General features: G+C 40.9%; 1 protein-coding gene across 3 annotated transcripts in view; it reads left to right on the forward strand.

The window, feature by feature from the left end:
* The first annotated feature begins 270 nt into the window (after window positions 1-270).
* The window catches only part of KLHL25 (kelch like family member 25), a 51,654-nt gene continuing 25,193 nt past the window's right edge, over window positions 271-26,731 (forward strand). For 2 of the 3 annotated variants that reach the window (XM_027852206.1, XM_027852207.1), the window contains exon 1: window positions 271-372. The gene's annotated coding sequence lies outside the window, so the exon portion shown is untranslated. Of the gene's footprint in view, window positions 373-622; window positions 666-26,731 lie in introns of all 3 variants that reach the window. The other variant, XM_027852208.1, reaches the window with a different exon arrangement.

A 26,731-nucleotide genomic window follows, 5' to 3' on the forward strand; every position in this document is an offset into this window, starting at 1 on the left:
CACCCCACTCCAATTAGGCAACCTAGCCTAAGCTCCCACCCCTTTCTATTCCAGACGGCGAACTATGGGTTCAGTTTCCCGTCCGTCACAGTGGAGGCTCTTCTGATTGGTTTGTTGCCTTCAGGCGGAGGAGGGGGGAGCGAGGGCCGGGGAAACTAGTTTGTTTGCAGCGCCCTCGCTACATTGTATCCAGAGTGCTCCTAGGGGTGGGCGGGGGGGAGGGGCAGAAGAGGCCGAGAGAAGCGGAGGAGGAGGAGGAGGAGGAGGAGGAGGCAACATGAGCATCGTCCGGGCGACCGGAGGTCACTGACTGGAAAGAGCGGAGGCAGGGACCTGGAACTGGGGATCAGCGGGCCAGGGAGTGCCCCTACAGTAAGTACCTGTGTCCGCGCTCAAGGTGCCCAGAGGGAGCGCTGCCCTGTCCGCGGGACGCACCTCTGAAGCAGATTTGCCCACGCACACGCTCAGGCCCTTTGCAAAGTGCTGGGCACCGGGGCAGCAGCGGGGTAGTGGGCACTATCCGCCAGTCTGGCTCCTGTATGTGGGTCTGGCTCTGCTAGAGGGTGGGGAAGGCGGCTAAGGAAGCCGGGTGTGAGAGCTGTCAATCCTCCCTCCTTGACAGGCAGCCCTGCGGTCTGGACTTGACTGCGGGACATCCACTGGAAGTGAGTTCCATGTACGGGAGCCAGCAGTTCCTGGGAAAGAGGAAACACAGAGACAGGCTCACCCCAGGCAAGAGACACCACAGGGGCATTTCTAGGCTTTGAGTCTAACGAGGACTAACATCCCCCCTCCACGCTAGCATCCGAACCCCTACACACACACACATACACGCACACCCCACCTTTTTTTCTTTTTCTTTTCTTTTCTTTTCTTTTCTTTTCTTTTTTTTTTTTTTTTTTGCACCTTTAGGATCCTGGGAGAACATTTGTTGAGCCCGGGGTGAGGGAATGAATTGTTTTGCAAATGGATGTTTGGCTCTGGGAGCCTAAACTCTTCCCCCTGGGAGTTGTTTCTTCATTAAGTCTACAATCTTTTTTTATTATTATTGATCCTGGAAAGAGGAATATGTTTGCTTTTGAGAATGCTGTTGTCCCAGCTTTTTTACCCCAAGCTAAAATCCTGTGGTGCTTTGCTCTGAAAGCCAGATGGTCTTCTTTCCCTAGACCCAGATTCTTCATTTAAAAAAAAAAAAGAGAAAATGTTGTATACAACAGCTATACAACATCACTCCCTTCCAGGAACAGAGCATAGGAATTGCTCGTTGTGGGAGTAAGGGAAAGTCCAGCATTCTGCTCTGATCTGTTTCCCAGCTATGAGCTACAGTTGTGAACAGTTTAGGCATCCACAGTCCAAAGGAAGCGGGATGATTGGAGCATTTGGGGATACAGTGGGGATACTGGATGATTTGGGTCCCATTCTGCTTTGAAATGTTACTCTAGTAAACTAGTTACTCTAGTAAAGTGCTTGTTAACTGACTTACTCAAGGAAACAGCTTTTTGTTTTCTGTAAGAGGATAACCCCACACATGCATTCTTACATTCATTTATTTATTCAGCTATCATTTATTAAGCACCTACTGTGTGCAAGGAACAGGAGCTAGGAAGATACAAAGATAAATAAGAGAAAGCTGAGCCTGAGAGGGGGCCATCACATCCATATAAAAATACTATAACTAGTGCAGAATATAGGATAATTACAAAGTTCCATGGATGGTTGGAGGAAGGAACCGTAATTTCTGATGACATTGTCTACCCACATGATCCCATGAACATAAATATGCAATTTAGTGGAAATGAAGTCCTAAGGCAATGGCAGTTCTCTAGGACCAAGGCTCCTTAGGCCTCCTCAGAGGGAGCCCAATTGGTGGACTACAGCAAAAGAGAATGTCTTGTCTGGGTAACTTTAGAGAACAGCAGTTGGGTAGTGGAAAGATCAGGGAATTTGAAGTAAATCAAAGAGGACTTGGGTCTACAAAGAGGGGGAAGCTTTGGTCTTGAGGCTACAGGTGTCCCTATAGGTCCTCAAGTGAGGCCCTTTGACTGAATCTAGACTTCATGAAGTGGCCTTGAGGCCACAGTTTCCCCACCCCTGACTCTAGCCCTATCTCCATTACTTATTGAGTGAGTCTTTGAAGATGATTTGTCCTCTCCCCCTCGTAGGATAGTTTTGACGATCAAATGAAGTAATGGGTGCATATGAAAGTGATCTTAATAATATAAGGCAGGATACAAGCATAAATTGATGAAAGGGATGCATCTGTTGTGTTGAAGGAGTCTGCAAGGGATGTTCAGGATCGTAGATTTAGAGCTCAAATGGATTTTAGAGATCGTCTGGTACAAGCCACTCCTTCTACAGTTGAGGAAACCAAGGCCCAGAGAGATTTAAGGGACTTGCCCAAGATCACACAGGTGGGAATTATCAATGAAAGCATTTGAACCCAGGTCTTCTGCCAATGAATCTGGCATCCTCTCTGCTGTAATATCACACTGCTTCCTCTGCAAGGAAAAAGGTGGGTCAAATCATTATAAAGTTTACTTAGAATGTATCAAAACCTAAGTGGGGTTTATGGGAATAATTGGTATAGAAAAAAGATCTGTTATCAGTCTGGTAAATAAGAGGAAATTTTCAGGTTTCTGAAGCTGCCAGTCTTTATTTCTGAGTGTGAACTTCCTCTTTTGGGGGTAAAGTTCACAGAATTGGAAGCTCTCTAATCCTGGCCTAGCCTGTCATCTGCCGTTATTCCCAGATATATTCTTTTGCTTCTTTGGGCCTCAGTTTCCCAATCTGTCAACTGAGGATGATGTTTGCTAGCTAGGGTTCACTACCACAGGAATGGGGGATTAGGATTCATGAGAGGATATTGAGGTGCTGAGAAGAAAACGACTTAGAAATACATATCTGCAATTTAAAGAGCAAATTTCAGTGGCAGACTGAAAGCTACTTTGTATGTTTCTAAAATAGAAGTCCAGTGCTGCAAGTAGAGGTTCTGAACACCTTGTAAGAATGATTGAATCTATCTTTTCCAAGGCTACTGCAGTTATTATCATATTGAGTTCAAATGACTTTAAGGAGTAGTGGAAAGGGAGAGAAGAACCCTTCAGTTCCTTTGTATTTGTGGTGCAGAGAAGTGGGAGAGTCAGAGGTCACTCCAGCAAGTCTGATGACAGGGTAATCCACAGTGAAACCTACCTATACATTCATCATCCTTACTTGTAGGCGTTCTCTTACCTCTAAGAGAGGTAAGAGGGAAGAGGAACTAGTTACCTAGAGATTCTTGGGCTCAGTGAATGTGTACTTGAATTGTTTCAGATAGCCCTGCAAGGTATCTGGGAAGGAAGATCGAGAGGGACAGTTGGTCATCTGGCTGGGAGAAAGAAGTTCCACAGTAGCCCCTGTGAATACTTGGACTTCTAGCTTCCATACTCTCCCTCCTACCCTCACTACTCCCAAAGCCACATTCCAATCCAGGTTAGGAATCAGGAGGGAAGGGGAGGAGGAAGAGAAAGGTTGAAAATTATAGCTTGGCTCTTAACCATCCCTGTCACATGTTCTCACCCCCACCCCCAACAGAAACTGGATTGATTTTTGCTCTTGCCAGGGTTGGTTTTGACAGTCTTGGACCAAACAGATAAACTGCATGGTGGAATAAACTGGATTTGGAATTCAGAGACCTAGGTAGAAATTTTTCAGTGGATACTTAGCAGCTCTGTGACTGGGCATATTATTTATGCCTCAGTTTCTTTATCTGTAAAATTAGAGTAATAATACTGGCTGATCTTAAAGTAGTATTTGAATGGCATTATATTATTATCATTGTCCATCTTCCCTGGGGCTGTATAGGAACCTAATTGGCCCCCTTTATGTTGGGAAGGGGAAGAGGCAAATGCTGATTGATATCCTGTCCTGGTTCCTTATCAGTATGTGAGCGTAACAGTTCAAAAATCCCTATTCAAAGACATCCCTGCCTAATATGGGAAGGCTTTAGTTGTCCTGAGAAAATGCAAGCTTAAATGAATTGGTTAATTGAGATTCTGGTTTTCATTTAATTTGGTAAATTCGATAATTGAATTATCTCAGCCCCAGTCAATTTTCCTTAAATCTCTCCCAGTTGGAATGAATGCTGGCTAGGAAGCATTTAGCGACTATAATCTACATCCACCACCCCTCCCCACTTGACCTTTAACCAGTATCATTTCAATGGGTCTTTGCTTATCAACTTTACATCCCCACAGTGGCAGTTAGCCCTACTCAAGCAATCAAAATTCTTCCTCAGCAAAAATGCACCAGCTGCCTTTCTTGATCCAAGGATTCAGTGCCACCCCAACATCAAGGGCAGAGAGCTGACTGTTTAGCGACTTGGTAGGCATTTAATTGAGGGGCAGATCATTCCCTGCTCACTCTTCATCTCAGGAGTCAAGGAAAAGACAGGCAACTTGGAAAGGTGAGCTGTGTTACTAGTTTGTAGTGATGGGCAGTGGTTAACATCGTGTATCTTCATCTGTATTCTTGAGATTTTGGAGCAGTTTCTGATTCCTGAGCCTCTCAGCCTTCTGACTTGTCTGTTTCCCGACTCTAGTTCTTAGCTATGCACATTCCTCGTATTTCCTTACCCCCTTTACATTCGCCCTCCATTTTTTTTTCCTGCGGAAGCAAGCTGGATTTGGAGGCACAGGACCAAGGTTTAGATACTCTTTTTTTCCTTACTGCTTAATTAACTATAACCTTTTGACAAAGTACTTCCCTTCTCTGGTCCTCAGTTTCCTTACCTGTAAAATGAGGTTAATGCTTGTATTACTTAACTTCACTGTATTGTTTTAGGGATCAAATTAGATTACATATATCAAATGCTTTGTAAATATGAGTGAAGTAAGATATAAATGTGGGCTGTCATTATGATGAGAATAATGATATTCTTCTAATAGCCCTCAAATTACTTCATTCAGACCAGATAGGATAAGCCGTGGGGGAGGGATACATGGTCTCCAGACTGTGGGTTTCTTTAAGACAGATGTAAGCTTTCTAAATAACTTTACTGAAACAAGTCTTTCCCAACTATAGCTGCTTGTTCCCTCCCATGACTCCACCCGCCCCCCACTCCCATTGATTTAAAGACTTTGAATCTTGTTTTGGTGAACTCTCAGCCCCTTAGACTGACTTGCAAGCTTATATATCCTTGGCTCCCCAGTCCTTTGGCATAGCCTGTCCAGGGTGTGATCAATGGGATGAGTGAGCAGACGAAGTATACACAAGCCATGAATGAGCCCTTTCACCTGCCCAGACCTCCCTGAGCCAAAGGATAATGGCAGAATGGAGCCAGGTGGGGCACATAGAGAAACAGGTGTGGGCACAAAAGAGAGACAGGTGAAGGATGCATTTCAGTAGAGGTGGTGCTGATTTGCCAGGGGCAAGGGAACTTGGAAGCAGATGTTTGGAGCTGTCATGTGTCACCCACCTCGAACTGACTAGAGAATTCTGTCCCAAACTGGAACCACTGGCTTCTGTGATTGAATGTCAGGGTAGGGTGTTGGCCCAAATCAGAGTTAGAAAAACATCCTGGAGGTGAATGGCTCAGCTAAAAACCCAGGAATACAAAGTAAGTGTAATCTTATCTTAATTCCTTTCCCTCCTTTTCCCCAATTTCCCATAGGGACTCCTATAAGATTAATAAAACCAGATGGATTGATCTGCCTAGGAGGGAGAGAATGAGCAGGGGTAGATAAAAAGCTCACATTTACATAGTGCATTAAGCTTTTCAACCTACTTTATTATCTCACTTATTTGATCCTCACAAGACTTCGAGGAAGGTATTATCCCATTTTACAGATGAGAAAACAGGCTTAAAGAGGCAGTGATTGGAACACCTCTTGTGCTTCCATTCATCTCTTTTGACTATAGCCTGCTGACGCTGTGTTGGGTGAACTGTCTGCTGTTCAAGGGCCACGTCTTCTACAGAAATCTGTCTAAGGAACTAAAGCTGTGCCTTCCCCCACCCACCACTGCCAAGAATAAGCATTAGACTGTGAGATGTGTTGCCAATACATCAGAAAATGTAGGGATGGAAAGAAAAAGCCCTTTTCTCCTAGAGGAGAATGAGATAGCTCCTGCTCTGCCTGCTCCCTCGCTGCCTACCGGGGAAATCTGTGATAAATCAGGAAGTTAATCAATTACCTAATTAGGATAAGAGAAACCTTTCTCTTTAAAGGTCCACCAGGCTGCCTTGCCCAGACTATTACATGTGTGTTGACAATTGGCAAATTGTACCTTTTGGGGTTGGAGATAGTGAGAGGAGAAAAAGGAGGTGACAAAACTCTGATCTCTAAAGTCAGAGTGATTTCATTTTACAAGGCAGTGGGGAGAGTCGAGAACTGGCTTCTAGATACACCTTTGCACTACCAATCAATCAATGTCAGTCAGTCAGTAAACATTTATTAAGTGCCTACTGTGTGCCAGGCACTACAGTGTCAGTCCACCTTCCTGGGCCTCAGTTTCTTCCTCTAGGAAACAGCACTGCCCACTAAGAGGTTGTGAGGAAAGTTTCTGGGAAACTAAAACTAGCTTTAAAAATTGTGAAGTGATTCCTTAGTTTTGTTGCTGTTGCAAAATCATTCTGATTCCGAGGGAAACAGAAGAGTTGCAACCCTTCTATTCTCAGCAGTGAAAACCAATCTGAAGCCTGTGTCACTGGAACAGCCAGCATATCATTAGGCTCTTTACATCATAGCTGAACTAGCAAGGGTGGTAGCATTGCCCTCAGAGCAGGGGTTATTGAGGGTTGTTGTTTTTTGTTTTTTGTTTTTTTTTTTTTTGCAACATGGATCCATCCCTCTGGAAGTCTGGAGCCAATAGACTCCCTTCTCGGAATAATATTTCTAGATGCTTAAAATAAACTACATGAAACTACAAGGAAACCAGTTATAGTGAAATATAATTATCAAAATATTTTCTTTTAATTTTCTTTTTAATTTATGAAATAAAAAAGCATTTATTTGCCTAACATAGTACAATGAAAAAAAAGATGGTTGCACATGAAACTACAAATCTACTATGTACAACTTGCTTTTCCTTTTAAATATACAACAAAATTATCATGTAAATTTCTTTTTTTTCCTTCCCTCCCCCTCCCTCCCTAGAGATGGCTACCATTAGACACAAATAGGTGTGTGTGTGTATGTAAAACTATTTTATACATACTTCTATTTATCATTTCTTTGGATACAAATAATATCTTTCTTCATATGTCCTTTATGGCTAATTTGGATATTTATAATTGTCAGAATAACTTATTCACTCAAAGTCACTTTTAAAACAATATTGCTGTTACTGTATACAGTGTTCTCTTGATTCTGCTCCTTTCGCTTTTCATTATTCATGGAAGTCTTTCTGTGTTTTTCCTAAGATAATTGACCTCATCATTTCTTATAGCACAGTAGTATTCCCTCACATTCACTCATATACCACAACTTGTTCAGCCATTCCCCAATTGATGGGCATCCCTGTGATTTTCAGTTCTTTGGCACCACAAAGAGAGCTTCTATAAATATTTTAGAACAAAGAGGTTCTTTCCCATTTTCCCTAGTTATCTTCAGAAATAATTATCTTCAGAAAGTAGTGATATTGCTGGGTCAAAGGTTATAGGCAGTTTAATGACTCTTTGGGTATAATTCCACATTGCTCTCCAAAATGGTTGGATCAGTTCACAATTACACCAACAATGAATTAGCATCCCAATTTTTCCACATCTCCTCCAACATTTGTCACTCTCCCCTTCTATCATTTTAGCCAATCAGGTAGGTGTAAAATGATATCTCAAGATTGTTTTAATTTGCATCTTTCTAATCAATGATTTAGAGCATTTTTTCATATGACTATAAATTGTTTTGATTTTTTTATCAAAAAACTGTTGATATCCTTTGACCATTTACCAATTGGGGAGTGACTCATATTCTTATAGATTTGACAAATTATCAAAATATTTTCAAAACAAGTTCATGGGCCCCAGGTTAAGAACCCCTAACTTAGAGGGTCCTAGCAGCACATGTTCTCCTTTAGCAGGGTCATGCTATTGAGCCTATCACTTAGTTATGAAGATCAGTTGGTTAAATAGGAAGCTACCAGTTGGTGGTTGTATCTTAGGTGAACTCCCCCACCCCAATCCCCTCTCATGGGCCTTTCTTAGCTACCACATATCAGGGAATGTCTTGGAATCTATCTTTGTGAAGCCTTGCATCCTGAGGCCTGAGTACTCTGCTTCAGGTTTCCTGACCCCCAACTGAATTTGTCCTTAAAACTTAATTGTACTCATTCAACAAGCATTTATTAAACATCTTCCACATGCGAGGCACTTGAGATGCAAAGAAACTGTCCTTGCCTTCAAGAAGCTTACACCCTAATGGGGGAGGAGAAGGCAGTGAGAGTAGAAAACCTACATACAGAAAGTAAATACAAAATATATACAAGGTAGATACAAATAATTTCCAGGGTGTGGCGATGACTCTAGTAATCAAAGGGATCAAGACAGGCATCCTGTAGGAGGGAGGGACCATTTGAGGGGAGCTTTGAAGGAAAATGGGGATCATCTGACATGGTATGAAGGAATATGTTTCAGGAATGAGGCGAGTAGCAAACATCCTGTGCAAAGTCACAAAGGTGAGGTTTGGGAAACCATGAACAATTAATAACCAGTATGTCAGGTTTGGCTGGACTGAAGTGTTCAATATGCCTGAATAGGAAAGCTGGAGTTGAACTGTGAGAGGCTTTAAAAAGCAAATGGGAAACTTTGTACTTTATTCAAAGGGCAAGAGGGAACCACTGGACCTTCTTGAGCATGAAGGTTACTATGGTGGGGCCTGTGTTTTACTAATTTATTTGTTTGTTTATTTAAGGCAATTGGAGTTAAGTGACTTGCCCAGAGTCACACAGCTAGTAAGTGTCAAGTGTTTGGTCTGAGGGCAGATTTGAACTCAGGTCCTCTTGACTTCAGGGCTGGTACTCTATCCACTGTGCCATCCAGCTGCCCCCCATGGACCTGTGTTTTAATATCACTTTGGAGGCTATGTGGAAGATGGATTGGAGAGGAAAGAGATTAGAAGCAAAGGAGATAAACTAGGAGGCTCCTGCTATAGTCCAGGCAAGAGGTGATGATGAGAGCCTGAACTCCAGTGATGTGAATGAAGAGGAGAAAGATGCAAGAGAGATTGTGGAGGTATGCGCGAGGTATGGTTTGTGGTGCGTGCCTCAGTACTAGAAGGGCCAGTATAGAGTTGCTTCTCAGTATGGAAGATTGGCATTGAACTGCCAGCTCCTGGAGGGATCAACAAGAAACTTGGCATGGCAATCAGTTCCCTCTGGAGTAGCTCATTACAGGTGAAATTCAGGCCCTTTAGGGAGCCGCAGCCAGACATATTTTCTGTGCCCCAGGCATATTGTACGAAAAGAGTAGCAGCCTCTGGGAAATGACTGGAGAAGGGTTTGGTGGCCTGGCTGTCTTGGGATGGTGATTCCCCAGTTGGCCTTGAGATGATTTACACCTCTGAAGGATGAAAAGCTCTCAGTTATCCTTAGCAGGTTTGCCTGGACAGTACTCAGTTCAATAGCCCTTATTTCATTTCCTCCACAGGAAGGCAGAACCCACAAAGATAGAAAAACAAAAGCTTTCGAAGGAACATAGGGCTAGAGACATATAGGTGTGTCAGTTTGGTTCACAATCATTGCTGGTCTAGCTATTGCTTGTGTAACTCTAACAGATGGAATAAATAGAAAGCAGCTCCCCTTAGAGAAAGCAAACATTTGACATTTGAAAAAGTTTCCCATCTCAAAGGGTTGGGAGGCTTTGGAATGCACTGAGTGTTTGAGGATTCTATAATGGCTGGTTTCGCTCTCCCTTCACCCGTTCACCCCACTAGTTTCCTGGTCCCCACATCTGGGCTTACTTAACCCCCAGCCTGCAGGTTTCGCTTTGCCCCAGGTGCTGGAGACTTTGCTCCAAGTGTCACATTGATCTTGTATCCCAACTCTGTTAACTGAATATACTTCATCCATTGTAACATTCTCTCAACTTCCCCACCCCCTCATCTCCCCTTTCCCTCCCACCCTGCTACCACGTAGTTACACCAGTCCCAGTGATTAGTCACTGTCATGTTTCTCTCTTCCTAAGTTTCTGCCTTAGTTTACCCTCCCCTGTGCCTCAAACCTTCTAGGATGGAATCTTTCCCTTGTTCTTGCCAGTGTTTCTGGGGACTAGTGTCTTGCCCCTAGACCACAATCCCTATAGCTAGGCCCTATACCTTGCAGCTAGATTCCCCCAACATCGCCTTTCTACCTAATTGAATCTCTGTCTAGTGTATTACCTGCCTACCATTTCCCCCACGTTCTGGGATAACTCCACTTGTCTACCTATCTGCTTCTTGCTTTGATCCCTATCTATTATCTGTTTCTGTAATCTCCTTTACTCCATTCACCTATATTTCTTCCTTTCTCTATTACTTCTGTGGCTCTCTGTGATCATCTGCCCCAATCTCTGTGGGTCCATTTTTGATCTGGCCCATCACTCTGGACACTGAACTCTACTATTGACAGACTCCTGCTTCGAAGGCTTTGCTAAATCTTGGGTAAAACAGTTGTTCTAAGTAAGTTGACTTAGGGATCATCCTGCCTACAGGCATCCCCTTGAACTGCATCCCCTTTGATACCCAAATGCCTTTCTGGATTTCCTGAATCTACAGGCTCCGTATTGCAGGATGTTACAGTTGCTATTTTTATCATTCCAACCAATAATGTTTACTGGAAAGGTATAATTAGTAAAAAACAAAATGTCTAGTGTTGGGCTGGTCAACTAAGCCATGTATGTAGCTTCTGTCAGGGGAGAGAACACAGAGCTGTTATAGATTTATGGTTTGTTGGTATGTAAAACAAAATACATGCACGTGCCCAATGTTGAAATTGTCTCCTCTGAACCATGCTCCTGTTTCTTCTGTTTGGCTCATGGAGGTTTCTTTTGAAGGAGTTTGCTCAGACACTCACATCTGAACTTGATGCAAGACAGAAGTGTGATAATGCCACCAAGTGAGCTCAGGTGACCGATTTCTTCTTCGACTGCTTTAAGGGAGTGGCTAGGACCAGGGATATATTAGTCCCATTGTACTCTGCCCTTGTGGAGCAGCTAGGTGGTACAGTGGATAGAGCACCGGGCCTGGAGTCAGGAGGACCCGAGTTCAAATCTAGCCTCAGACACTTACTAGCTATGTGATCCTGGGCAAGTCACTTAATCCTGTTTGCCTTAGTTTCCATATCTGTAAAATGAGCTGGAGAATGAAATGACACTCCAGTGTTTTTCCAAGAAAATGGGATCACAGAAAGTCAGAAACAACTCAACAACAACACTCTGCTGTTGGCAGGACACAGCTAGAGTACAGTACTGTGTTCAGGTCTAGGTGCCACATTTTATAAAGGATGTTAATAAGCCAGAGAACATGGGGCAGCTAGGTGGTGAAGTGAATAAAGATCCAGCCTTGAAGTCAGGAGGACCTGAGTTCAAATCCTACCTCAGACACTTTACACTTACTAGCTGTGTGACCCATGGCAAGTCACTTAACCCCGATTGCCTCACCAAAAAGCAAAAACCAAGAAAAAAAATAAGCCAGAGAACATCTAAAGTTAAGATGATAAAGGGCCTTTTAGTTGATGCCATATGAGGAGGATGGAGGAACACAGGATGCTTAGCCTGGAAAAGAAGAGTCTAAGGAAGAATGTAATAGCTGTCACATGGACTTACATGCTTGGTCCTTGAGGGAGGAACTTGGAGAATCGACTAGAAGTTGCAAAGAGATAAATGTAGGCTTGTGGTAAAGAAATTGGTGCTTTCCCCAAGTAGAACAGGCTGTACTGGATAGAATGATAGACCTGGAATTAGAAAGACATGGATTCAAATCCAGCCTCAGACATTTGAGCAAGGAGGTACTATGGTGAATGCTACTACCATTTGCTAGCTTTATGACCTTGAGCAAGTCACTTTAACTCCTCTTTACCTCAGTTTCCTCATCTGTAAAATGCAATAACAGCTCCTATCTTCCAAGGTTGTTCTAAGGATAAAATGAGGTATTTGTAAAAAGTACCTTGCAAACTTTAAAACACTATATTGTATACACACAAATTATTGTTGTTATTTGCAGCTTCTCACCCTCTACCTCTTCAAGCAGAGAAGGCTGGGTGACCTGGTAAGCTGTAGTTGGTCTTCTTGTTCAGGTATGGGCCTCTGAGGCCCTTTCCAATTCTGAGAGTGTGGTGACCTGTGGCCAAGCAAAGCAGGCTGGCATTCCTACGCTACCGAGTTTTTTAGGCAGTTTCCAAAAGCAGCAAACCTTTGCTATTCCTTCTGCCCCTAGAAAAGTACAGAAGGTTCCAGTTACCCACATGTACATGTTATTGCTACAGTCCAAATCAAGACTAGTGTCGCCATCAGTTGCATTCATTGGCTAATACCCAGCATGTGTTTGAACAATTGGCAATTCAACACCAGCTGTTTGACTGACGTGAATGACATAAAGCTAGGGTTGAGAATATAGTCTTACTGCCTATCATTTGTTTTTATTCTTAGCTTAGCTAGGGATTTGGGTTCCTTTGTTCAATAAATATTTACTGAACAGTGGACTTAGGAGTCAGGAGCCTAAATTCAAATCCTAGTTATAAATTTGTTTCTTCATCTATAAAATGGACATAATATTTGTATTAGCTATTTCACAAGGTGATTGTGAGGTCTGTGATTCATTCATAAACTTTAAAATGCTGTATAAATGTGCTGCTATTTTTGTTTTCTGTGTATTAGGCTGTAAAGTAGTAGAGTAGGAGCTATAAAGAAATATTCTACCCAGGGGGTTAGACTAGCTGATCTGTTAGGTACTTTCCAGCTCTAGACCCATGGTGACCTTATGAACTTTAACTCTGCCTATAAAGGAGCTTAAGAGCCAATACCTAAAAACAAAAATTAATCAATATGAAAATTAATAGGTTTTTTAACACCTGTAATATTCTTATACAGTATCAAACTTCAATACAGCATCAAATCAACAAGTGTTTATTGAGAATTTAGTGTGTGTGAAGATTGCATCATATGACACAAAGATCTATTGTTTTGGAGGGATATATAGGGTGTTCCAAAAGTCTTAGTGCAGTTTTAGACTGTTAAAGCTTAAAACTGCACTAAGACTTTTGGAACACTCTCTATTTCTCATGTATTTCCAGTTGCCTCCTGGATTACTCTATCCAGATGTCCCAGTAACACTTTAAATCAGGGCTTCTAAGCCATTTTTGTGTCATGAAGTCCTCTGGAAGTCTGGAAGAGGTTATGGACCTCTTCTTGGAATAATGTTTTTAAATAAATGAAGTGCTAAATTTCAGTTAGATATTAGCGAAAATAAAGATATATATTTTTCCCCATCCAAATTCATAGATCCTCCAAAATCAGTGTTCTGTAGTCCCCAGGTTAAGAACCTGTGCCTTAAATTCATGTGTCCAAAGCCAAATTTAACATCTTTTCCCCAAAGACTCAGTCTTCTCTTTGCTATTTCTCTGTGGTATTATCTTTCACTCAGTTACCTGTGCTCGAAACCTTAATGTTATTATAATTTTTTTTTCCTTTTCCGTTACCTTACCTTATCATCCAGGTGCTTACCAAGTCCTGTCAACTCTGCCTCTCAACTCGAACTGAAATCTGTCCCCTCCTTTCTATTCCTAATCCAGGCCCTTATTACCATATACCTGGACAACTGTGAAAGCTACCTAACATAGCTACCTACCTTCAGTCTCTCCAATCTTTAATCTCTTCTTCCTGTCACTACCACATTCATTTTGCTAATAGACAGATGTGATCACGTCATTCTTTAGCTAAAAACCATTCAAGGGTTCTCTGTTACCTACTGGGTAAAGTCCAAGCTCCCCAGCCTGGCACTGAAGGTCATCTAGCCCCTGGGACCTCTCTGTCTTTTAACCTTATCTCACATTCCACTCCTACACATGTCCTGTTGTTGAAGGTAATCTGGACTATTTACTGTGTTTTGTATGTGCCTTTTTTCATTCTCTTCCCTGTATCTGGAGTATATTCTACCCCCATCCCTGAATTTTGAAATCCTACCCATCTCTCAAGGCCAACCTCAAATACTGTGACTTCTATAAAGTCTAACTTTCCAAGACCACTCCCGCCCATCTCCCAGTGGAAATTCACTTTTCTATCTCAAACTCACATATAACATTTTGTACCTTTCCTGTGCTCTTATGTTATATCCTATTTGGCATTATACTTACAGTGTAGCATTATGCATTTATATACATGTGGTCTCTGATAAATTGTATCTATGAAGTCAAGGATCATGTGTTTATATCTCCACCAAGACTTAACATGGTGCTTTGCATGTAGCAAATATTTAATAAGTGATTATTGAATGAATTTGATAATTAATACAATTAAGTGACAAGATGATTTAGAAATTAAGATCAGAGGAGGAAGACAACTATGTGGTTTTGCAAAAAGAGGCCTAGATTTGTAATTACAGGATGCAAGCTTGAATTCCAGCTCTCTGGCCCTTAACATACTTTGTGATCTGGCTTTCTGACCCTCACTTTCTTCACCCATGAGATGAAGAGATTGAACTAGATAATAACTAGTATTATGTAATATTTTAATATTAGTATAACGACTATTGTGTAATGTTATGCAAAGTGCTTTCCATATACTGTCTAATTTCATTCTCACAACTCTGTCAAAAATGCATTATATTTAGAATTATCCCTATTTTACAGATGGGGAAACTGAGGCTTAGAAAACTTAAATGACTTGCCCATAGAGGTACAACTAATAGGTTTTGGAAGTGGGATTTAAATTTAGGTCTCCTGACTACAAGTATAGCGTTCTTTCCACTATATCACACTGCCCCTTAGATGCTAACATCCCTTCCTGTTCTAATATGACTTACACATTGCAGTGGTCAGAGAAGGCTTCATGAAGAAGATGTAGGTGGAGCTGGGAAGGACAGGTAGAATTTGGTTAAGTAGAAAGAGAAGTAGAGAGGATATTCCTTAGAGGAATTAGAGGAAGTAATGGGAATAGTATGTGAGGGCAGGAAAACACATGATATGTCTGAGAGGACAAAAAGAAAGCCCTGTTAAGCTGAAAGGATACTGGATGTAATAGGAGATACAGTTGGAGGGAAGTGGGTGAAATTAGATTGTATGAGGCCCTTGAAAGTCAAGATAAGGAGTTTGATCTGTAGGCAATGAGGAGACATTAAAGGGGTTTTCTTTTTTGTGAGGGTTTTTTTTGGGGGGGGAGGTGCAGTTTTTGTATGGGAGTGCCATAAAGAACAGAAGCATTTGAGGAAAATTAATCTGATGGTGGTGTGCAGTATTAGGGTCATGAGAGCCTGGAAGCTTGAAGATAAATTAAGGAGTTATTGCAAAGATCCTTGCAGGCATCTTATGCTGAAGGCCTGGAGGAGGGCAGTTTCCAGATGAAGAAACCAAAGCTATCTCTAGTCATGTGAAAAAATGCTCTAAATCACTATTGATTAGAGAAATGCATATTAAAACAGCTCTTAGGTATCACTTCACATCTACCAAATTGGCTAAAATGAGAGAAAAGGAAAATGACAAATATTGGAGGGGATGTGGGGAAATTGGGACACTAATGCTTTGTTGGAGTTGTGAACTGATCCAAGCATTCTGGAGAGCAATTTGAAACTATAAAACTGTCCATACCATTTGACCCAGCAATTCCACTGCTAGGTCTATATTCCAAAGAGATTAAAAAAAGAAAAGGATCATTAGCAACAGGATAAAAATTGATATGAAGACAGCATTTCCTCAAGTTGTGATTGAATAACAGTAGTGATAATACCTTGCTTTCATATAGTACCTTAAGGTTTGCAAAAAACTTACCCCAGAACAGTCCTGTGAGGTAGGTAGTGAAAATAGGGTTATAGGGTTTAGACCCAAAAGGAACCTTAGAGATCAGCTAATCTAACTCCTTCAAACATGAGGAAACTGAGGCCCAGATAGGTTGAGTCACTTGCCCAAGGTCACATAGCCAACAAGTAGAAGAATCAGGATTCAAATCTAGATCCTATAACTCCAAATACAGTATTCTTTCCACTGCATACCATCTTTCCATTGTCGTTCCTATTTTACTGATAAGGAAACTAAGTTTCGGAGAGAAGTGACTGGTTCAGGTAATTGAGGTTTAAATGGGATTTGAACCCAGATTTCCTGACTCTAAATACAAAATTCTTTATATCACAGGATGCTGCTTCTTAAGTCTGAAGGCAGTAATTGGTGTGTGTGTGTGTGTATGTGTGTGTGTGTGTGTGTGTGTATGTGTGTGTGTGTGTGTGTGTAATAGTAGATATAGAGACTTTGCCTGTTCCAGGAAGCCCTAGTATGTAAGTCCATTCAAATCTTGCACCTGACAATATAAACCAGGTTGTGTGACATTGGGCAAGGCACTTCCTAGTGTTGCAGGTGACCTTCTAAGACTCTAAATTGCAGAGAAATAATCATCAGCAAGTTTTAAGAATCTACTATGTGCCAGGCATTATTCCCCATGCTGGTGATACAAACATAATGAATTAAATAATCCTTATTTGCAAAGAGCTTATATTCTCTCAGAGAAGACAGCAAGCACAATTATAAGCATTATATATGCATATGGAATAAACATAAAGAAAATAAATATGAATAAATGAAAAGAAGTTAAGCAAGGTAGTTTGAGAGGCAAAGCCCTAGTCACAACCTGTGACCCACAGTCTAAGAAGCACTGATTTAGAGAATGAGTAAAGCTTTCATGGTGGTGCTTGACCTGAGTCTTGAAGGGAGAGGAAGATTCTGTGAGGCAAAGGTGAGCAGGGTGTATATTCCAGGCATGGGAGATACTTAGTACGAATGTGCAGAGATGGGAAATGGAGTGTTGTGTATGAGGAACAGAGGACATCAGTTTGAAGGGACTGCAGCATGTAGGAGGGATGGTAATACTTGCAACAAGGCTGGTAAGATAGATTGGGCAAAAGTTGTGAAGGGCTTTAAAAACTTAAGGGAAGAATTTATTTTTGACCCTACAGCCAATAAGGAGCCATTGGAGTTAATTGAGTAGGGGACTGATATGGTCAAGTCTGCTGTTAATGAAGTGGAGAGAGACTTGAGGCAGAGAGACCAAATGAGATGCCACAGTCCAGGTAAGAAGTGCTAAGGGCCTGAACCAAGATTGTGCCTATGGGAGAAAAAAGAAGCAGGCAGATTCAAGAGATGTTGGAGGTAAAAACAACAACATTTGGTGACTGATTGCATATATGGGATGAGAGAGTGAGAGCTTAGGAGATAGCGCCTAGGTTATAAACCTGGGAGTCTAGAAGAATAGTGTTGTCTTTGACAGAAGGGAAGTTTGGAAGATAGGCATGTTCAGGGGGGAATGTGAGTTCTATTTTAAGTTTGAGATGTTTCTGGACCTCTGGTTTGAAATGTCCAATAGGCAATTGGTGATGCAGGATTAAAGCTTAGAGGAGAGACTGGGGTTGGCTGTATAGATCTGAGTCCCCAATAGAGAGATTATGATTAAACCCATAGGAGCTGATGATAGATAGAAGGGGGGATGGGGACTTGGGGAGCACCCAGAATTATGGGACAAGATACAGAGGAAAAATCAGCAAAGAAGACTGAGAAGGAGTAACAGGTAAAAGTAACAGGTAAAACAGGTAAGGAGACAGGTAAAAGGCAAATCAGGAATGAGTAATAGCTTGAAAACCCAGAAAGGAGTGAGTATCCTGGAGGAGAGGGTAGTCGACAGTGTCAAATGCAGCAGATAGTCACAAAAGGATGGAGATTGAAAAAGACCTTCCAGTTGAACAATTGAGAGTTCATTGGTAACTTTCTAGAGAGCAGTTTCAGTTGAGTAATAAGGTCAACCTGAAGCCAGGTTGAAGACTGAATGAAGAGAACGTGGAGTAACAAGGGTAAATAGCTTTTTGCTAGGAGTTTGGCTCAGAAAGGAATGAGCAATAGAAGACAATATATATAGCTTGAGAAGATGGCAGAGTTTAATAGCTTTTTCAAAGATAGGGGAAAACTTGGGCATGTTTGAAGGAAATAGGGAAGGAAACAAGAAATTAACAGAGGCTGGAGAAAGGAGGAAGGACAGGGGAAAGGGAGGGGGAGAGAGTGGGAGGGAGACAGACACGGAGAGACAGAGAGGTAACAAGAGACAGAGACATCTAGATATCCATATCTGTATTCATCTTTTCTTTTCCACAGTCATATAAGGGATCTCTCTGTTATGGATACAGAATCTCAGGATTGAAAGGGATGTCAAATGCTTTATATCATCAGCCAGGACTCTTATTAGCTCTCCCATTGCCTTATTCCTTCTGAACCTGTATGTCCTTCTCAAGGTGACCTCTAGGTCAAGTGTTCTTCACTTGTATTCATTATTCTGGCCCTTGCTTCATATTCCTTGACTCTCTATCATGGGTTCTAACCTAGATCTGTGAGATTTTAAAATTTTCCATAACCATTTTAATATAATTGGTTTCCTTTGTAATCTAGCGTATTTTACTTTATGCATTTAAAACAATATCCTGAGAAGAGGACACAAGTAAAGTTCAAAAACCTTTCTCTAGGTAAAATCAGTCCAACGAAGTACCCCCTTCAATCACTGAATTACCTGTTAATGTAGTCTTCTTGCTCTTCACTCCCTCAACCTTGGGTGTCCTCTTCCATCCCCCTTCACCCTTACTCCAGATGTTTTCAGTGCTCCTAGAGGAAGTCATGAACATCCTTGGTCCCTATAAATTCCTGTTATCTAACCTCAGCCCAGTCCTTCTCCTGTCCTACATATGGAATATACACAAGGACTATAGGCTCTGTTACCATGACATAGAAGCCAAAGGACAGGGCCTCTTTATCACCATTATTGTTGTTCAGTCATTTTCAACTGCATCCAACTCTTTGTGACCTCATTTGTTGTTTTCTTGGCAAAGATACTGAAGTGGTTTGCCATTTCCTTCTCCAGCTCATTTTACAGATGAGGAACTAATGCAAACAGGGTGAAGTGACTTGCTCAGGGTCACAGTTAGTGTCTGAGACCAGATTTGAACTCAGGAAGATGTGTCTTCCAGACTCCAAGCCTGGCACTCTATCTACTGCACCTATCTAGCTGCAATCACCATTACCTGGGCCATAATGGAAGTCTACTGTATTTGAAAAAAAAAAGACAAAAAGTTTACTATATTTGCATGGGAATTTTTTCAATGTTACTGGGTTTAGAATATAATTGTATCTAGCATTTATATAGTACTTTACAAATATCTCATTTTATCTTTACAACAACCCTGGTGCTTCTATTAACATCCATTTTACCAATGAGGAAACTAAGACAAATAGGTAAAGTGACACAGCTAGTAAATATTTGAGACAAGATTTGAACTTAGGTCTTTCTGACTCCAGGCTGAGGGCTATATGTAGCTTTTAATGAGACATATAAAGGAAAATCTAGGCCTGGGGAAAATGTAAAAGTGCTTAGAAAATACATCTTATTTCTGATGGGTGCTATTAGAGCACGGTCCTAAAACTTTTTTGTATCATAGACCCTTTGGCAGTCTGGTGCCTTTATGAATCTCTTCTCAGAATAATATTTTAAAATGCATAAAATAAAATACATGGTGTTTAAAAAAAAAGAAAATCAATTATACTGAAATACATTTATCATAATATTTTTTTTTAAAACTTCATAAACCACAGGCTAGGAACCCCAGAATTAGAGTTTTTGTGATAGTTTAACTAGAAAGATAAATTTGTTCCTCACCACCTTCATCAAAGGCATTTAATGTGTGTTTGCTTGCTACGTCAAATATGGTATACAGAAACTCACAGAACTCCCTGAGGAGGGCTTAGGAGAAGAGCCAAGAGAAGGAATCTGGGCTAGGTAAGCATCTTTCTAGGGCACAGCACTCAGGATGGAGTGCCGTGAAGAGCTGCTTCTATTCATTTTTATAATTGCACATTTTTAATGTCAGAAAATTCTACCGTACTGCGTAGAGATATTACAAGTCAAGTCACACGTGCCACGGTGGAGGTTCAGAACATCTGATGAATATTAAATACATGCAGGCAAGCCTTGCCTAGAATCTGCAAATACTTAGTTCCAACTCTTTCTAACAGGAATAGAGAAAAAAGACCCCCCCCCCATCTACAAGATGCTTCTGGGTTCATTGTCAAAGTCCCAAGACTTCAGAAAGCATCTACTTTGGGACTCATCCTACCCTGTTCATACCATTTGTCATTGTTATCATAACCTACGAAGATTTTGCAAACCTTGGAAGTGCTGTAAAAAAGCTAGCTATTATTATCATCCCTGATGTTCAGATGGTACTGAGAAGTTTACAAAGAATTTTACATATATTATCTCACTTGATCGCACCTCCATCATTTAGTCAACCAGCATTCAGTGCCAAGCACTGGGGATTTGAAACAAAAAAGAAAAGAAAAAAAGAGCAAAACCAGCATCCCTGCCCTCAAGAAGCTCATATTCTAGGCCTCAGTGTTCTCATTTATAAAATGAAGGGGTTGGATTTGATGGCCCATAAGGTCCTTTCCAGCTTCAAATTTGTAATCCTCACAGCTGCCTTTTAAAATAGAGATTATAGGTATTGTTATAATCAGTTTCTCAGTGAGGAAACTGAGACTCAGAGAGGTTAGCTGACTTGTCCATGCTTACATGTTGTGTCAGAGGGAGGGAAATTGGACCCAGGCCTCTTCTGGCCCTAAGACGAGGGCTTGTTCTACACTGTCTCCTTTGAAGGTTGACACTTTAGCCCAAGAAAGCTTCAGGTAGCTACCATCTTAGGGGTCAGATTTTCCTGATTCATTTGTCAGCTGTAGTGTCTCTGCCACTCTCTTCCTGCTCAGTGGGCAGTTGTCACGGTGCAGTGTTAAAAGTCAACTAGGTGGCTCAGTGGATAGAGTGCCAGCTCTGGAGTCAAGAGGACCTGAGTTCAAATCTGGCCTCAGACACTTACTAGCTGTGTGATCCTGAGCAAGTCACTTAACTCTGTTTGCCTCAGTTCCTCACCTGTAAAATGAGGTAGAGCAGGAAATGGCAAACCATTCCAGTATCTTTATCAAGAAAATCCCTCAAAAATGGAATGGGGTCATGGAGAATTGGACGTGACTAAACAACTCAACAACAGTGTTAGAGTGATGATAGGTTCCTAGTAGCCTTTTTGTGAATGACTAAACAGCCCTAGTCAAAGGTAACATGTGTCCTTGCTGTTATTTAGACTTTGGTGGAAGTACCACAGCACAAATCTCCTTGTGATATAGAGGTGATCCTGATGTCATTTTTTAATATTTTATTTATTTATTTTTAGTTTTCAACATTCACTTCCATAAGATTTTGAGTTTTACATTTTCTCCTTCTCCTTCTCCTCCCCCCCAAGACGGTGTGCAATCTGATATAGGCTTTACTTATACATTCATGTTAAGCATATTTTCCCATTAGTCATGATGTAAAGAACAATTAGAACTAATGGGAGGAACCACAAGAATGAAGCAATAAAACAAAACAACGAAGGAAAAGGAAGGCAAATAGTATGCTTCCATCTGCATTCAGACTCCATAGTTCTTTCTCTGAACGTGGATAGCAATTTCCATCATGAGTCTTTTGGAATTGTCTTAGATTCTTGCATTGCTGTGAAGAGCCAAGTCTATCAAAGTCAGTCATCACACAATGTGGCTGTTACCATGTATGATCCTGGTGTCTTGAAGGCCAGAAGAACAGAACACAAACTATAGTGGGTCCTACCAAGCTTGAAGGGCTTCAAGCAAAGCATGAGCCTGGCAGCAGACTACCAGTGTGTTGCCTAAAAGAACAACAGGTTCTGAAAACAATTGTGTTTGGAAAGTACGATTCAGCGCATCTCACTTTTAATAGAAGGTTAGCTATTGGGTCACGAATATTTTTTGACTGTTGTCACTCATCAAACAGTTTACTAAGCTGTGGAGGGAGTGCTCACACTGAGGAAATTATTGATCTTTTGAAGTACTGAAACAGGTTCTGAAAGAGGAAAAGTTTCCTGATTATTTTCCATATATCTCTTCACACTTGGTGGTTTCCTTCTCCTTTAGCTCTTATCTCTTTTGTATCTGACTTGCACAATCCCAATGCTTTGTCAGGAGTTTATTCAGTGGCAAAGGGTAAGTATTTCTGTTGCCTTCTATCTATTTTCAAACTAAAACTCAGAGCAGATATAAAGAGGCAGACAAGGACTCTGGGAGAAACTAAGAGGAGAGGAGCAATCCCCAATCCCAAGCACTGATTCGCAAATTGTCCAGCCTTTGGGAGAATAATAGTAGAAGGAGCCTAGACGAGAACCCTGAATAGATAAAAGCTAAATTGAATCAGCAAGCATTTATTAAGCACTTGCTGTGGTCCAGGCACTGTGCTAAATGCTGGGGGCATTACAGAAGGATCTGAACCACAGCCATTGAACAATGAAGCAGAGATACAGACAACAATAAATATGCTAAAATTTATTTTTATCTTACTTTGCCCTTTATCTCGTGAGAAATCTGCGTGTTTCACCTCCTCCTCTCTGTCCCTCTAGATGATTTAAAGAAAGCAACTTCAAGGCTACAGTTTCTTTTAGCAAGACCAGTATGTGTGTCCTGGAGGATCTGATGGGAAATTCAGCAAGGGATATAGGATTAGTGCTCCCTCTGAAATCCTGCTCCACACTCCCACCACTGTTCAGAGATTCTCCTGTTTTCGAAGAGCGCCATTTGCCTGCAGGGAGAACGCAGTAAGATGGAAGAAGTGCTTGTTTGATTGTGTTGTGCTCTCCCCCCTTTTCTCAATAAGAGGGAACCAAATGATTACAACAGATGGGTGAATCTGAGCCTTGAGTTACCCAGCCACTCTGCTAGTAGAGTAATGGGATCCATTTCACGAGCTGTCCCTGCCCTCAACAAACAGCTGTGCTTATGAAAAATGTGTCTGACTCTAGTTGGAAGATAGGAAGGGCCAAAGGCTGAATTTAGGAGAAATAGATATGAGTTCTCTGGAAGAGGAAATATTCCAGCTGCCAAGGCTGCTTTGGTCTCTATTTTTGCCTATTGAGCTGGAGAAGATGCAACCTGGGAGAAGGTATTCTCCCCTTTTAAAAAAATAATATTTTGTTTTTACCCAATTACATGTAAAAACAATTTTAAACATTTGTTGTTGTTTAGTTTTGAGTTCCAGATTCTATACCTACCTCCCTCTCCTCCACCCTCCCTAAGATGGTAAGCAATCTGATACAGGTTCTACATGTGCAGTCATGTGAAACATTTCCATATTAGTCATTTTGTGCAAGAAGACTTGAGAAAGCAAGAAAGAACGAAAGAACGAAGAGTATGCTTCAGTCTGTATTCAGACAACATCAGTTCTTTCTGTGGAGGTGGACAGCATTTTTTATCATAGGTCCTTCAGAATTGTCTTGGATCTTTGTATTGCTGAGAATAGCTAAGTCATTCACAGTTCTTCATCATACAATATTGCTGTTAATATGTACAGTGTTCTCTTGGTTCTGCTCACTTTACATTGTATCAGTTCATGTAAGTCTTTCCAGGTTTTTCTGAAATCATCCTGCTTATCATTTCTTATAGCACAATAATATTCCATTACAATCATAGGTATCCCTTTTTTTAAGAAGGAAGAAGTGAAATGTACTCAATAAATTTATACATACACATAGGTATATACATATGCATATCACCTAAATACAAACGTGTGTATATTAACTGCTTTTCTCATAATGATCAATATGATATTAAATAATCTACATATATCATATATTTAGATCATGTACTATGTCCAAAATAGTTAATATACATAAATTTCTATTTAGAGCATAAACATATGTTCTCATGTACAATACATGTATGTATTGTATATGCATGTATATATGTGGACATGTATCGAGATATATTTATATATACATATATACACTTTTTGAGTACTGACTGTACAAGCAGTTTGCATGCTATAAAAGGAGTGTATGAGCTAATCCCTGCCTTCAAGGAGTTTAGAGTCTAATTGAGAAGACAAATCATCACCCTAGCTATTTTCTTGCTATTCATCCTACCTTTTCACCCTCCTAACTATCAGGCCTCCAGAGACTGTGCTCCCATGCTTATTGGTAAGTACCCTAGCATTAACTCACATGTCAACTATAACTATTGTTTCCAGCCATGACTTCCACCTCAGGCTTCTTACCATCTGATGTGCATTGCCCACCTTCCATTTTTTGATTTGGGGAACCATAATCAAATCAGTATTGCCATTGCCAAGGGAAAGTGCAAGTCAATCCAGCTCCCTCATGGTTCCACACAATCCCTACAGTTTATCAAACCAAAACACCTTCTTCCTGACTACCATTCCCCTATATGTGATATCTAACCCATTAATGTGTAAGCTCTTTGAAGGTCGGGGTTGCCTCATTTTTAGATTTGTATCCCAAACACTTAGCACAGTGCTTGACACATAATAAGTGCTTCATAAATGTCTCATCATTCTTTAATTCATTTTTTTTAATGACTAATACAAGACATTGGGTGGCAGTATGATGTGGTGGTTTATGGGCTGGCCTCAGAATCATGACATCTGGATCCGGGTTCCATTTCTGACACATGCTGGGCAAGTTACTTAACTTCTCAGTACTCCAGAGTTCTAAGACACTAAGTCCCAATCACCAATCTACACTGATAGAGGGGGAGTTTTCTTACTGGGAATGACTTCCCTAAGCCAATGAAATCACAGACCTGGACAAAAAGAAAGTACAAGACATTACTGACAGTTGTCCAGCACTTAACGGTTTCCAACATACTTTACATGCATTATCTCATCAGATCCTCAGAAGAAGGCTATGTAATAGGAATTTTTTTAGATGAAAAAACTATGGCCCAGTTGATTAAGTAATTCACCCTTGATCATCCTTACAGCTAGAAAGGGTTGGAAGTGAGATTCAAGCCTGTATCTTTCTTAACTCCCAATTCAATTTTCTTACTTTCTAATCTGCTATTTTGCTATTCTCACTAGCAAGTTATCTTCATCGGCTGGTGTATAAAAGAAGTACAGCAGTAGTAGACTTTGAAAAACTACAAGTTTTTCAGGGGAGGGAAGGATAGAATTTCAAACTCAAAACTTTTTAAAAATGTTAAAAATTGTTTTAATATGTAATTGGTGAAAAAATAAAATATTTAAAAAATAAAGAAAAACTACAAGTCCTCTTTGAGCAGACATACTCAAGCTTAAATGATTCAAAATTCTGAACATTTCCAGGTGAAAAAAATAATGATTTCTTATTTACTCAGTCTTCACTGAAAAATAGGCCACAGCAGAACCACAGAAGGTTAACTCTCAAAGGTACTTCAGAAATCATGTAGTACAAATGCTTGGTTTTACAGGGGAGGAAATTAAGGCATCACAGAGTACACTCAAAGGAAGAATATTCCTATTAAAGTAACCCAAGAATGGAACCTAAAAGTTTTGTCCCTGATCATTAGATCAGTGTGATTGATTGTATTCAGGCATGTCATTGATTTCTTTCTACATTGTAACACGTAGTGCCATGTTATGGAATTGTGGAGTAGAGCACCTGGTGGAAGACCCCTCACAGAATCACAAGAGTTGACCCAGACATCAGAGACCACCTAGTCTGACCCATACCTGAATAAGAATTTCTTCTAAAATATACCAGACAAGTGGTCCATCTAGCTTTTGGGGGAAGACTTCTCAAGGAAGCCTTTTCTACTTTGGAGGTAGCTGTAATTGCTAGAAAGTTGTTTGTTTGTTTTTGTTTTTGTTTTTGTTTTTGTTTTTTTTGTATGTCAGAACTAAAGTTGGCAACTTCAGCTCATTGTGCTTAATTCTGCACTCCACCCCATCCCCACTCCCACCCCCCAGGTCAAGTCTAATTCTTTGTCCCTGTGACAGTTCATCAAATATATGAACACAGATCTACTGTCTCCCCAGTCTTCTTTTCTTCAGGCCAGACATCCCCAGGGAAAAAGCTTCTCTGACCCCCTGATACAGGGGCTAAAGAAGTATATAAGTAAAATTCCTAACCGTCTGTCTGCAGAGTATTGCTTCATAATCTAACAAGGGTTTCATGTATCATTGTATATCTCTGCCTTTGTTTTCTTTGTTGGGAATGCAGGGTAGATTTCTCCAGAGGGAGCCTGCCATCAGCTTCCTGTGTTGGCCACATCCTTAGGTTCTGGCCTGTTGCTCTAAACAGTAAGGGTGTTTCCATTTCAGTGAAGATGGGCATCAATCTCAATAGCTTCTTTCAACTGTAATAATAGCTCTTGTACCTTGGGTAAGAGAAACGTTAACCAGCCTGGGTCTTATCGATCACAGTAGGCTCAAAGAGGATACTGTTGATTCAAATGTATTTAATGTTTCAGTGCATTAAGTAAAAAAGGTGGAGGAAGAAGGAGAGTCAGGAGATAGGGAGAGGCAGCAGAGTATAGGTGACAGAAAAGCTTGCCTGGTATATTTGAGTATTTTGACTTTTCTTCCCCTTCCAGTAATAAACGGGTAATCAGAAAGCAGGGTCCCACCAGGGAATCAGGTGAGAAAAGATGGGATGATGCCATGTTATGGGAAGTCAATACAATCATGGGTTCTTTTAAACATGCTTTTTCATTTGCTAACTGT

The sequence above is a fragment of the Vombatus ursinus genome, unplaced genomic scaffold (assembly GCF_900497805.2).
Source record: "Vombatus ursinus unplaced genomic scaffold, bare-nosed wombat genome assembly UNPS02009205.1, whole genome shotgun sequence".
In the NCBI taxonomy this organism is placed as follows: domain Eukaryota; kingdom Metazoa; phylum Chordata; class Mammalia; order Diprotodontia; family Vombatidae; genus Vombatus; species Vombatus ursinus.